At 43.6% G+C, this 14,120-nt stretch overlaps 1 pseudogene; it reads left to right on the top strand.

Annotated features, from left to right (window-relative positions):
• Positions 1-294: 294 nt before the first annotated feature.
• Positions 295-657, top strand: LOC102967953 (annotated as a pseudogene).
• Positions 658-14,120: the final 13,463 nt, after the last annotated feature.

Raw genomic sequence — 14,120 nt, 5'->3', positions numbered from 1 at the left:
GCATTATAAAGTAGGGGGGGGGGAGGAGGAGGGCAGGGTTAAAGCTTGAAGGATTTATCGATGAGTTGGATGGGCCACAATGTCACCCAAGTCTCTAGGCTGGGTTTTGCTCGGCACGAACTCCTCAGATGCATCACTAGCGACTTTTAGTTAGGTAATACCAGAGAGGCCTAGATCATGAAGAGAAAGTTCTAGAACTCAGTCACAGTCTTTAAGCTCTCAAGAGGTAAAAACAAAGTGGCTTACCCCATCTCAAAATACTGGAAGCATTCAGTGCTTCAGTCTTAGGTCAAAATGGCGAGCAGGCCTGCTGCCCCAGCACCAAGTCGGTGGCTGGAGGGTATTTGAAAATGGTATTACAATGCTCCAGGGTTCAAGAAAGTCCAGTTCATGTGAGATGATACAGTATACAAGAATGATGATGAGAGGCCATAAGAAGTCTTCCTGAGAAAATTCATAACGGCAAGATGTTTCGCGTAAAGAGAGCATTGGATCTGACCAGGAGGCAGCAGATTTTGCCTATAGAGCAGTGGACAAAATATAAGGAGGGTAAAATCTATCTCGAACCGCATCTGAAGGAAGTTACTTGGGAAAGAGAGAGAAGAATGGGCAAAGAAAGAATCCTGGAATGGAAATCTGTGGTTGCGGCTGCCTTGAAATATTTTGGAGAAGTTGGCTAAACCGGAAATGTACAATTTAGAACTACTTGAGCTGCAAACGTATTACTTTAGATGAATGTCTATTGTAATGATAAAAGAAAATACTAGAAGCGTTCATGCTTCAACGAGGCAGGTTTAGGATCTCAAATACATGGAAATACTCCTTTACAAAGTAGCTGCCTATGGGGGACTTGTGTCCTTGCAAGGTTATAGATTATGATAATCTAAATAGGCTTAAGAAGGTTTTAGAGAACTGCATGGATCGCAGCTCTACAATGGATCACCAGGAGAAAATGGGGTATTTGAGACACTTATTTCCAATCAAGGGGACCAATGGTATCCTGCTGCCTGCTGCATAGCCTCCCTAGGTGCCACTGATGGAATGAGAGTCACTGCCATGCTGAATCTCTCAAGTGTGCTCCACACATAAAAACGAGGAGAAGGGCAGATGGCAGGAAGCAACTAACCAAGTGTTTATTTCACTTGGAGCTCTCAGTTTAAGGACTGAGGTTCGTAAGTCTCTGTTGTGTCCTCGATGCCTACGTATACATGAAAATGTGCTATCCTGCCATAGAAAAGGGTGCTATCCAAAAAATGTGCTATCGAGGGGTGCCTGGGTGACTCAACCAGTTAGGCCTCCAACTCTGGATTTCGGCTCAGGTCACGATCTCACGTTTTGTGAGTTCGAGCCCCACACTGGGCTCTGCACTGACAGCTCAGGGCCCGCTCAGGATTCTCTCTCTCTCTCTCCCTCTCTCTATCTCTCTCAAAATAAATAAATAAACTTAAAAAAAGTACTAGCTGACCAGGGAAAGAAAAGTTTCTGATTTGTAGTCATTGCCAGTTTCCGTAGAGCACACACTCTCTGATTGCATGCTACCAGCGCTTTAACGACTGGCTTGCAAACTATCTAAAGATTTAACAATCAGCACCAGCAGGAGCTGGATCCGGCAGCCCACGGAGAAGACGCTTGTCCACAGGGAGCCTGCAGACCAGCTTGGCAGGTGGGCCGGTCCTCCAGTGCCTTCCCCGTTTAAAACCTTAGCTCTGAACCACTTGCCCCTATTCACTTATATTCTACATCCTGACGAGGCCTCAGATCTATTTGTTTTCCTTTTCAGAGCCTTACCCACTCTCCCCGAAACCAGCCACCCTCTGACTAAAATGTTGACTTCCTTCCTAAACTTTGATCCCAGTTCCTGGTCTGGTTGTACTGCGTTCGTGCACACTGAGGAAACGTCACCTGGTCTGGACTGCCACCTCGACCTCTCTATGTCAGCGTGTCCTCATCCGTCGAGAGCAGCTCTCCCTCCAGGTGTGCCACAGCCCACAGGTACGCTACCCTGTAGGGTCTGTTTGAGGATACCAGTCAACTGCCACCAGAAAGAAGTAAAATATGCCCTTGAATGTGATGTCAGTAGAAACTGCCATGACCCCGCCCAGAGCCACCCCAACCCTCCTTCACTGACTGCCTTTTTAAAACATGGACGTCTATGTTAGGGTACGTATATGTCTTTTTCAAACCAGATTTCACGTATTTTATTCACTGGATTTGCACAACAATTCTCCAAGTCAGAAAGGATAAACATGAGTTCTCTCTTTGGTACAACAGTACTAGTAAGATAAAGACAAGTCAAGGAATTTGGCCCATATTACACAGCAAGTAAATTCTGAAGCTTTCTACAGGGCAACTCTCCTGGTCAGTGTGTTATCTGTTACCTATGGTCTCTTGGGCTAGGATCCTCTGGAGAATGGGATCCAATCCACGTGGTCATTCTGTATGGAAATTAATGAATAATTCTGATGGTAGGATGATACATTTGATGATGATGATAAGAGTGATTTATGTTTTTCATCTCCAAGTATAGAAATCAATTTTATTTTCCTGATTTTCATATCTGCATGCCTTCACACTAATTGTTTCCTCTACGTAGAATGCCTTCCACCTGTCCTATTTGCCTAGAAAATCCCCCTTCATCCCTTAGCACCTGATACGTAAGTCACCTCTGTCAGATCTGTACCTCTCACTGCCCCACCCCACCTCCAAACAGAATTAACTGTGTCGTATGTTAACGGCGTTAGAGTTAGGATATAATTCTTGATGTCATTCTTTGTTTATTTAGATGTTTCTCCCACCAGATTATGGACAAGACCAGGAACAATGTTTCCTTCCTTTTTGCCTTCCAGTCTCTGTCGCGGTGCCTGGCAAGTTACAGATACTCAAAAAGCATTTTTGTGAACAATGACGAAGATGGTGATGATGACGACGGGGAAGGAGGAGGATTTCACTCCTTTCCAGAGAAATAAAGAGCTTTTCCACCTTTTACAACCGGTTTTCAGTTTAGAACAGGGTCTCAGTTAAGGTAATCAGTGCAGGCTGCTATAAAATACAATTTCCAAATATGAATACTACAACCCAATACAAGGCTACTACTTACTCGTGAACATCTGGTGCATGCTGGGATCCCTCCATTGTGTGGCTTTTCCCATCTTGGAGTCCTTTGCTTCCAGCTATTCAGATGAAAAAAAAAAAAAAAGTAAAGAAGACATATCAGGTTTTAATACAAGTGGCCTCGAAGTAACAGTCATCTGCTCATATTCCATTGGCCAGAGCTCAGGAGCACATGGCCCGTCTAACTTCAAGGAAGCCTGGGAGATGTAACCTTCCTTGTGTTCAAGAAGAAACTCAAAATGGTGAGCAGTGAAAGATTTTTTTTCCACAGTCTGCACTTCTGGACATCAAATGTCTACTCTACTCTTCCTTTCACTCACAGAGCACACTCACCTCACCCTAATAAGGTCAATTCAAGGTCCCATCCAATCACCACCTCCATATTAAAAAGATAAGCTATCTGCTTGTCAGCTTCCCCACCGTCACAACCCATTTATAATGGTAGGAAAAGAACAACAAATTATCCATTTCAAGAGGGAAGTAATGGACAACATGTGACATTATGGTTCACAGCCATGCTAAAACCCTTCCGGGTCAGCACTGTGAAGTCCATACCCTCCAGACATGGGGGGTGTGGGGTTTGCCCTGGAAAGGACTCCCTTCTTTGTGCTTCTCCTTGGCCCCACGTGAGGTGAAATTGGGGGAACACCCTTCATTCTGAGCAGCGCCACTTTAAAAGCTTGACTTCTGCTCAGTGTGGCCTGGGCTGGGAACTCAAGAATTATTTTAAGCTTTGAACAAGGAAGGACTTTTCAGGTCCAGGGCCGTGGTGTCTTTGGTAATGCAATCCTCAAAAACTTAGAAGGTATATGATATATTTGCTTCCAGTCAGGTCCATGTGCCAGGAATCACACCCAGAGTTATTTTCTAGACGCTGTTATCAAATCCACCTTTTTTCTTTGACTCTTCTCCTCCATGTCTTCCTCTCTCTCAACATAATTACCTAAATACATTGAGGATCTCAGAAATAAGAGATGGGAACACCATACCCCTGATTTGATTTTTGCCTCAAATGACTCCGTTCAGTTGAGAACTTTTACTAGATATTTGTCACTTCAAGCCCTTTTTGGTACCGTGTCTTACTGTCTGAATCTAAAATAAATTTATTGTTTCCAACCCTAGAGCCCAAATTTCTGGATTCTGGATTCTATTTCCACTCGCAAACTCATGATGCTTTCCTGAACCATCTCTTCCTTGTAATACATATCTAGATTTCTTGTAATACTAAAAACAGTGCTGAAATTCTGTTTTTTAACCATGTCCCCTAAAGGTATAAACTGTGCATGTGACTGCCTTCTAATTAATATCTGGCAATAGGTATACCAAATGATTTGTCACTGCATAACCTGAATTTCTATCTTCCATTTTCTGGTATTAATTGCCTTTCTGCCTGTTGCTGAACTAGTAAACCAGTGATACATACAGTATAGGGGCACCCAAGAATATAGGGGCACCTGGGTCAGTCAGTCAGTTGAGCGTCAGACTCTGGATTTCAGTTCAGGTCATTTCACAGTTCGTGAGATCTAGCCCCACATCGGGCTCCGCACCAGGCATGGAGCCTGCTCTGCCCCTTTCTTCCACTCTCTCTCTCTCTCTCTGTAAAATAAAAAAAATTAAATACGTAAAGTTAAAATAGTATAACGGTCAGGGAATATGATTTGGTTATGTCAATACCCCATTTCTGGTAGCAGTTTCCATATTAGAGCCATAAATACCTGTTATCATAACAACCATCTCAATGATCTCACACAGAGGTTCATTTCTCCCTCAGGCCACTGTCAGTCCAACTCTGGCAGCTCTCCTTGGAGGCTCTCTTCCAGGTAGTGACTCAGGAACCCAAAGTCCTTCCATTCTGTGGTGCTAGAATCTGAAACCAGTGGTGACTGAAAATAATGCGGAAGGGAAGTGAAGCTGGGCTATTGTTTAAGATATTTTGAAGGGGCAGGACTAGAAGTAGCTTGTATTCTTCTGTCCTAATTTTTTTGGGGGGGGCCAGAACCCTGTCACATGACCCCAACCTAACAAGGAGGAAATAAAACGTTCCTGCGTGTGCAGGACCAGGAAATGGGATTGATGAGCTTATCGTTCTCCTTCCTGCATGATAATGTGTCATTATTTGAAACGTGTCATTGAGTCCCTACTGATGATTGACCAAACTGAGAAGAGATTACTTGCCTTTTCTCCATCACCAACAAGATTTGTGGACAATAGGACATCTTATTTTTATGTTAAAAATAAAAACAATTTTTTTTTTGAGAGAGAGAGAGAACGTGCGAGTGAGGGGCAGAGAGAGAGAGAGAGAGAGAGAGAATCCCAGGAGAGGCAGAGAGAGAGAAAGGGAGAGAAAGAGAAAGAGAGAAGCGGGATTCACTCAAAGTGGGGCTCGAGCTCACCAGGTGTGGGACTCGAACGCACGAACCATGAAATCATGACCTGAGCTGAAGTCAGATGCTTAACGACTGAGCCATCCTGGTGCCCCACAATTTATATTTTTAAAAAATTATATACATTACATTAAAATTTTTTATATAAAAATAAAAAAGTTCAAAGCACTTTAAAATTATTTATGAAGAATTTAAGGCAAATATAATTTTCTTCCCACTTAATAAACAATAGAAAATTAGAATAGTGAGAGGTTTCACAAGACCCACCGTGGATCATCCAACAAGCTACCAGAACTTTGGCTTTGAAAGATAACCTTCTCTGACCAAATCTGTATAACACAAGCAATTAGTGTGTAAACTGGCCGTAAATGACAATTAGTCATGACCACGCATGACGGAGATGGCTTAGTCTAAGTGAACTGGTTATTGGCACTCTCTAATCACTCACCTGTCACCCAACTCTCCTCAAGTGTACCTCAGCCCAAGGGGACAGAGGACCTGATCCACCAACAAGTAGTAATCAGTGTGGCAGTGTAGTGGAAAGAGCAGTTTTGAGTGAAATAGATCTAGGGTCCTGTGCAAGTAATTTGAACTTCTCTGAAACTCAGTTCCCTCATCTCTCATTTGTGAAATGGGGGATATGCTGTATACTATTGTGAGCATCTGAGATACACACACATACACACACACACACAGCATGGCTGACATTCAGACAATATGAGCTGGTAGTGGTATTCTCAATGGTCGGTGTTCATGCTGTACTAGGTTTTGGCTATTTTAATATCATCCCTGAGTGTACTGAATAAGTCTATACCTACCTACTTATTTATTTTTTTTTCTTTCTTTCTTTTTTTTTTTAATTTTTTTTAACGTTTATTTATTTTTGAGACAGAGAGAGACAGAGCATGAACGGGGGAGGGTCAGAGAGAGGGAGACACAGAATCTGAAACAGGCTCCAGGCTCCGAGCTGTCAGCACAGAGCCCGACGCGGGGCTTGAACTCACGGACCACGAGATCATGACCTGAGCCGAAGTCGGCCACTTAACCAACTGAGCCACCCAGACGCCCCTACCTACTTATTTATTTAGGCCTACAACAGGCCTATCATTTTTCTTGGCATTATGCAAGATACAAAGAAATTTAATTTAAGGCGTAGACCCGGTCTTCAACCCAGTCCCGAGGCCCACCATGTGAAGGTAACTAGAAATGTGGCAGGAACTCAGAGAGGGAATTCATGTGAGCATTGGCTGCACAAGTCAAAGAAGGTTCCACGGAGAAGGTGATTCCATGAGTTTGGAAGATGCTGGAGGTTGGGGGGACGCTTCTGCATAAAGATTGGTAGAGAACACCGAGGAGACCAATCAGACAGGAGAGGAGAGCAACTAAAGAGAAATGAACTTTATCACCAGTGCTGCACATTCATGCGGAGTAAAATGGGTACTTGATTTTTATATCAAAAAGGGCAAAATCCCCATCCCAAAGAGATCATTGCATTTCCAGAGGGTACTGACAGGAACACAGCCATAATGGATTCCAGTAATTGCAAACATTTGTACAAAGAGGAAAATGTTAAAATGTATACCTTTTGTACGATTTTGAAAAGGTATGGTATATTGGGTGTTTTTCCAATGCAACAATCCTTGTTTTCCTATTTCTCTTCTCAAACATTCTCTTTTCAACTCCATACATGCTACTACAACAGAGACATGCCAAGTACCTGGGACAGGGGTCTAGCACATAGTAGGCACCCAAAGAATGTTTGTTAAATGTTAAGTTGTTTGGTAAAGTTCTGAAAAAGTTTTGCTTGGCAGAATTGCAGCTTTTCTGTAGTCTTCAAATCAGGCAAGGTGAGTGAGTAGAAGTTTACCTCCTTAAAAACGAGACAGTGAAGACTGCTGATCAACTCTTACATGGAGTTTATATGAACGCACAAGGAAGGAAATTAGTAGATGCTTTGAATGATGATATCTAGTGACCAGAAAGGCAGACAGCCCAGGAAAAGCTCATCTTTGAAGGTTTTAACATAGTCATTGTCTAAGTGCCACTTTCCCAGGCTCAGCACACGCTGGTGATGCACTTGAAGCTTTGATAGGTCCTTCAGCAAAGCATCTTCCTTCCCTAACGCTTTTCCTAAGTTCCACTTCATGACTGAATGACTTAAGATAACCAAGGTGGGTGATCTCCAACCCATATCTAACAGGTGCCATTTTTTTCAGTTAAAGTGATACAATTTTCCCCCTTCCTTTAAACTATTATTCTTTATGGTTGCCACCATCAAATCAATGCTTCCCAGTTTTTAGGTGATGGGTAAATGCCAATAAGAAAAAGGAAGTCATTGCCCAGCATTTATCATCAAATCAGTATTTCTTTTTGTGTATGTATGTGCTTAATAAAATGATAACCTTGAAAGCTAAGCTTTGAGAAAAAGGGACTTCTAAATTTCAAAAGTTCCCTTTACATGAGCAAAGCCATGCTTTGAGTAACAATATGGAATTTTACAGGAATAGAGAGTTTAGAATATGACATAAGAGGCATTCTTACCTGCTTGGGAGAAAATTGGAAGTTATTCTGGAGCAGGGAGGAGGAAGAAATGGAAAACCCAACAACAACAACAGCAAAAAGGAAACTAGCCAGTTATGTATATCCCTGACCTCCCATGCTACCCACACTAGAAATTCCCCAGAGCAATAGGGCTTATTCTTGCCTTCCCATGAACATACCAGAATTTCAATCCTGCTCTCCCCTCCCCCCATGTCTGCCTTTGTATTGAAACCTCAGCAATATGGTACCACTGGCAGGTGGGTTAACCCGGCTGAGGGGGTTGTTTAGGTGCCCTGAAGTAGAGCTTCTGGCTTCCCAAGGCTTGTACTTGGTGTCCGTGGAATCCAGAAGTTCCATATGGTCCTGTGAGAGGCTACAGTGATACTGAGATGCCAGAAGACATGCAGGGATCTGTAGTTGGGACAAGACAGCCACAGAGTGCGAGGACTCCACCACCAGAAGCAAGTAGCCAGGACCAGGGGCAGGATTAAACACAAACCCCAAGAGACCAAATGGAAGAGCCCCTTCTTTGTGGCCACCAGCCCAGGGTACCCAGGGAACAGACCGGACCTGTCCTGCAGCAAAGACTAGCAAGGACTTAGAGGTAAGCCAACCCAAGCTTCTCTCCCCCACCCACCGTGGCAGTGCTACGTAAGACTCCTCCCAAGCCCAAATGCTACCTATAGCTTGCAGGTGGGAGGGGAGTAGAGAAACCCTGAAAGACTGACATTTACGCCAAAAAAGACTATTGTTAACACAAGAGAGGGTTGCCTTTAGTTGTCAGGTTTAAGTCCCGTCTGGTTCACCTCCACTTCCACGCAAGAAAGGGACGAGGGATCCGAGCAACATGGTAAATTACATCCCAAAGCAACACGCTCTGTGCTTTTAAGGCAGCTGAGTGTAGGGCACGTGATTTTTAACCCCGACTCTACTAACGATGCAAAGTTGCTGGTCAAAACGCCCAGAAGCCCTCCCCATGCTTTAAGCGACGTCATGCAGGTGAATAGAAATACGTGTCACATCATCTACGTCCTATAGTTTTGTAAGGCTTTCCCTGTAATGTTAAACCTAAAAAACTATTCTGATTACATCACAGATCCAACTGGAGGGAGAAGATGTAGTCACCGCATTTCCGCTTAAGAATTGTTATTTCCTTACCCTCAGGGGAGAGAACAGAGGCACGCTCGATCTTATTGCATTCCGCTGATATTTCATCATTGACACATTGGAGGTTTGTGGCAACTCCTCATAGAGCAAGTCTTTCGGTGCCATTTGTCCAACAATTTGCTCACTTCGCGTCTCGGTGTCACATTTTGGTAACCCTCACAATATTTCAAACCTTTTCATCATTACCTTTGTTATGATGATCTGTGCTCTGCGATCTTTGACATCACTATTGCAATTGTCCTGGGCTCCCGTGATCCATACCCAGATAAGACAGCAAACTTAACAGACAAATGTTATTATGTCCTGACTACTCCACCCAGCAGCCGTTCCCCATCTCTCTCCTTCTCGTCAGGCCTCCCTAGTCCCAGAGCCACAACGGTATCGAAAGTAGGCCAACTAATAACCCTACGATGCCCTCCGACGTGTTCAAGTGAGAGGGAGAGGTGCACATCTCTCTCTTTAAATCAAAAGCTAGAAATGAGTAAGCTCAGTGGGGAAGGCATGTTGAAAGCTGAGATAGGCTGAGAGCTGGACCTCTTGCACCAGTTAGCTGAGTTGTGAATACAAAGGACAAGTTCTTGGAGGAAATGAAAAGTGCTGCTCCAGTGAGCACATAAATGATAAGAAAGGGAAACAGCCTTATTGCTGATACGGAGAAAGTGTCAGCGGTCTGGATAGGAGATCAAACCAACCACAACATTCCGTTAAGCCAAACCCTAATCCAGAGCAAGGCCCATAACTCTGTTCAATTCTGTGCAGGCTGAGAGAGGTGAGGAAGCTGCACGAGGAAAGTCTGAAGCTAGCAGAGGTTGGCTCAAGAGCTTTAAGGCAAGAGGCCGTCTCCGCAAGATCAAAGTGCAACGTGAAGCCGCAGGTGCTGGTGTAGGTGCTGCAGTAAGTGAACCCGAAGATCCAGCTAACTTACTTAATGAAGGTGGTCACGCTAACAACAGGTTTGCAATGTAGATTAAAACAGCCTTCTATTGGAAGAAGATGCCATCTAGAACTTTCACAGCTAGAGAGAGAAGTCCATCCCTGGCTTCAAAGCTTCAAAGGACAGGCTGACTCTTTTGTTAGGGGCTTAGGCAGCTGGCAACTTTCTCTTAAAGCCAATGTTTTTTTACCATTCTGAAAATCGTAGGGCACTTAAGAACGATGCCTGCTCTAGAAATGGAACAATAAAGCCTGGATGACAGCACATCTGTTTACGACATGGTTTACTGAATATTTGAAGCCCACTGTTGAGACCTACTGTCCAGAAAAAAGATTCCTATCAAGAGATTACTGCTCATTGACAATGCACCTGCTCACCCAAGAGCTCTGATGGAGATGTCCAGTGAGATTCATGTTGTTTCCATGCCTGCTAACACAACTTCCATTCTGCAGCCCATGGACCAAGGAGCAATTTCAATGTTTAAGTCTTATCATTTAAGAAATACATTTCATAAGGCTATAGCTACCACAGATCATGAGTCTCCTGATGAATTTGGACAAAGTAAGTTGAAAATCTTCTGGAAAGGATTCACCAGTCTCGATGCCATTAAGAACATTCATGATTCATGGCAAGAGATCCAAATATCAAGATCAACAGAAGTTTGATCATTAGGGATCCCAACCCTAATGGACGATGTGAAGGGGTTCAAGACTTCAGGGGAGAAAGTCACTGCAGACATGGTGGAAACAGCAAGGGAGCTAGAATGAGAAGTGGAGCCTGAAGATGGACTGAATTGCTATAATCTCGTGATAAAACTTTAAGGGATGAAGGGTGCTTCTTAAGAATGAGCATGAAAGGGTTTTTTGAGATGGAGTCCACTCCTAGTGAAAATGCTGTATAGATTGTTGAAATGACAACCAAGAGTTTGGAATATTACATAAACTTAGTTGATAAAGAAGCAGTAGGGGGTGCCTGGGTGGCTCAGTTAGTTAAGCATCTGACTATTGATCTCAGCTTAGGTCTTGATCTCAGGGCCGTGAGTTCAAGCCCCGTGTTGGGTTCCCTGCTGGGCATGAAGTCTACTTAAAAAAAAAAAAAAAAAAAAATTGGAAGGGTTGCAGAGGATTGATTCCAAATTTGAAAGAAGTTCTCCTGAGGGTAAAATGCTATCAAACAACATTATGTGTTACAGGGAAGTCATTCATGAGAGGAAGAGTCAATCAAAGTGGCAAATTGCAGTGTTGTCTTATTTTTAGAAATTGCCACAGCCATCCCAGCCTTCAGCAAGCCATCATCATCGAGGCAAGACCCGCTATCAGCAAAGATTATGACTCACTGAAAACCCAGATGATGGTTTGTGTTTTTTCAGCAAGGAAGTCATTTTAAATTAAGGTATTTACATTGGGGGTGTTTTTAGATCTAACGCTATCGCACACTTAATAGACTACAGCATAGCATAAATGTAACTTTTATGGGTACTGGGAAACAAAAAAAAAATTGACTCACTTTATTGAATTGTTTGCTTTATGGCGATGGTCTGGAACTGAGTCCACAGTATCTCCTAGACACATCTGTGACAAAAAACATAAAGTCATACACGTGGTTGTGCTAGGAATCTCGATCTGTCATTTAGAAAAATAACACGTCAGAAAGTCACGGGAAAGACATTGTTTGCTACATGTTGTCGGAGACTTTGCATGCACTCTCTTATGTATCCCTCAAACCACCAGGTAAATCAGGTGTTATTCTCATATTATAGTTGAGGACACTGAAACTCTGATTAATAAATCAAGATTTACTTTTCCAAGGCCACCAAAGCTAGAAGGTCCCAGAACTAGTATTGGAACGCACCAACAGGACCTTGGTAGAACCCTCTCTGTTCCACTGCCTCGCCCAGGGTCTCACACTTCTGCCCAGCGTTTCATACAGAGACCTGCCTGATGACGACACCCCTGCTGAACACAGCAGGCTGATGGCCTCCTGTCCCTTGGAAATGGACACCGCAATGTTTTATCAAAACTGCCAGCCTCGGAATTTATCTGGCGTAGCAAGAACCAGAAGCCCACGCTATTGCTCTCCTAAGTTAGGAGACTTTTTCTTTTTCCTTCAGGTTCCCTATTTTGATGGTAGATGAAAAGAATGATTTCCTTTTTCTCTCTGATGGCCACTCTTGCGTCCGTTCCAATTAGTGCGTTCCATTCTTTGAAGACAAGCCCAAGTTGCTTTTCTGATCCCTCAGCTTCTCAGGCTCCTGTCTTAAAGACCATTGTCTTGACAAATCAGAAGCAGGAGCGGGGAGCTGATTAGCTGGGCTGCTCAGCCTCCCCCAGGTGCCTTCAGATACCTACCTGTTCCCTTCGATGCTGGACATTTCACAAGAAGCATGCACAAACCAGAAAGTGAGGTGCCAGGACGACCTGCAACACCGACCTACAGGAGCATTTGAGGGGAGCAGGCAGGTCTTCAGAAGCTACTTAGAAAAATGCTTTCTAGTATGCAGGCATCGCATCCTGTGGAGCCTGAAGCATGCGGCAAGACAATTATGGTGGGCTTTCTGAAGTTGTGGAAAAGACTAAAAATGGCCAATCCCTCAGGACATAAGGAAATATAGGCATCGAGCCAGTGGAAACCACGAAGTAAGCCAGAAAGAAATGAAAGCTTTTCTGCTTTTCCTTACTATTCCTTTCTACATTAAAAGCCAATTTTACTAGCATTTTGTCAGCCAGAGTCCTTTGCAGACAAATACCTCCAAATTCCCAGACCAGCGACAATGGAGATCCATAAAGATGTTTTAAAGACTGTCACCTGAAATGCCTTTGTGCATCATTGATACAAATTAAATAGCGTCTGGCATTTTTTGAATGATTGAGTAATGCTACTTACTTTATGAAAACGGGTAATTCATATTTAGAATGTTTAGAACGTTTAGTTAACCAGAATACTTGACTTACGGGACACTTTGGCGACTCAATGAGCTAAGAATCGACCAGCTGGTACCATGAAAACCCACGTGCTTCAGAATTAGAAGGACGAGGTTGCCTCCCAAATGTGATCATTTATTAACTGCGTGACCTTCAAGTCCTTTGAACTCTCTGCACCTTACTTTTCTCATTTACAAATGAGGGTAATGTTATCTTCCTTTCCAGTTGTTAACACTTCTATGAGACAGACATGTGCACGCGCCCAACACATACCTGCCCACAAGAGAAACTTAACAAAGACACCTGCAATTTTTTTAAAAAGTTCTAAGTTTATTTATGTATTTTGAGAGACAGAGAGACAGCATGAGTGGGGTGGGGAGAGAGAGAGAGAGAGAGAGAGAGAGAGAGAATCCCAGGCAGGCTTTGCACGGCTAGCACAGAGCCTGATGTGGAGCTCGACCCACAAAGCGGTGAGATCATGACCTGAGCTGAAACCAAGATGCTTAACCAGCTGAGTTCACCCACGGTGCGCCAATACACCTGCAATTCTTATGATGATGATATGTTTAATACTGCTGGTATTAGCAATTTCATATCTAATTCTTCCCTTGTTCTACCAGCCTCTGTCCACCCTTCCATTTTGTTATTACATACCTCCCCTGGACCTGAGAGTCTTCCCAAATTCTATGGTTGGCCCCTCCCTTTCTCATGCAAACAATGAAGAGTTGTTTGGGCATATCTGAGACTCTCCCTGGGCCGAGTTCTCCCCTCCGCAGAGACACCGCCCTCTGCCCTCGTCTTAGTTTCCTCCATCATTTCCTCTTTCTCTGGGCCAGACCTGGATAAACTTGTGGTTTCCTTCCTTCGAGCTCTCTGGAGAGCTGAGTACTGCACACTTGAAAGCCTAAAAACTTGTCATTTCCACCTTGAACCAGTGGCTGACCTAGCCAGACAGCCTGGGAAATGAATTAGTGTCCTTAAGCAGAGGCAGAATGTGAGCAGTGACCCAGCTCCCCTAAGCAACTATGGAAACTGTCAAGCGGTAGTTAAAGTTCCCTTTTT

Source organism: Panthera tigris, chromosome F3 (genome assembly GCF_018350195.1).
Source record: "Panthera tigris isolate Pti1 chromosome F3, P.tigris_Pti1_mat1.1, whole genome shotgun sequence".
Lineage (NCBI taxonomy): Eukaryota > Metazoa > Chordata > Mammalia > Carnivora > Felidae > Panthera > Panthera tigris.
The sequence above is the reverse complement of the archived record's forward strand: the minus strand, read 5'-3'. Positions and strand labels throughout refer to the sequence as shown.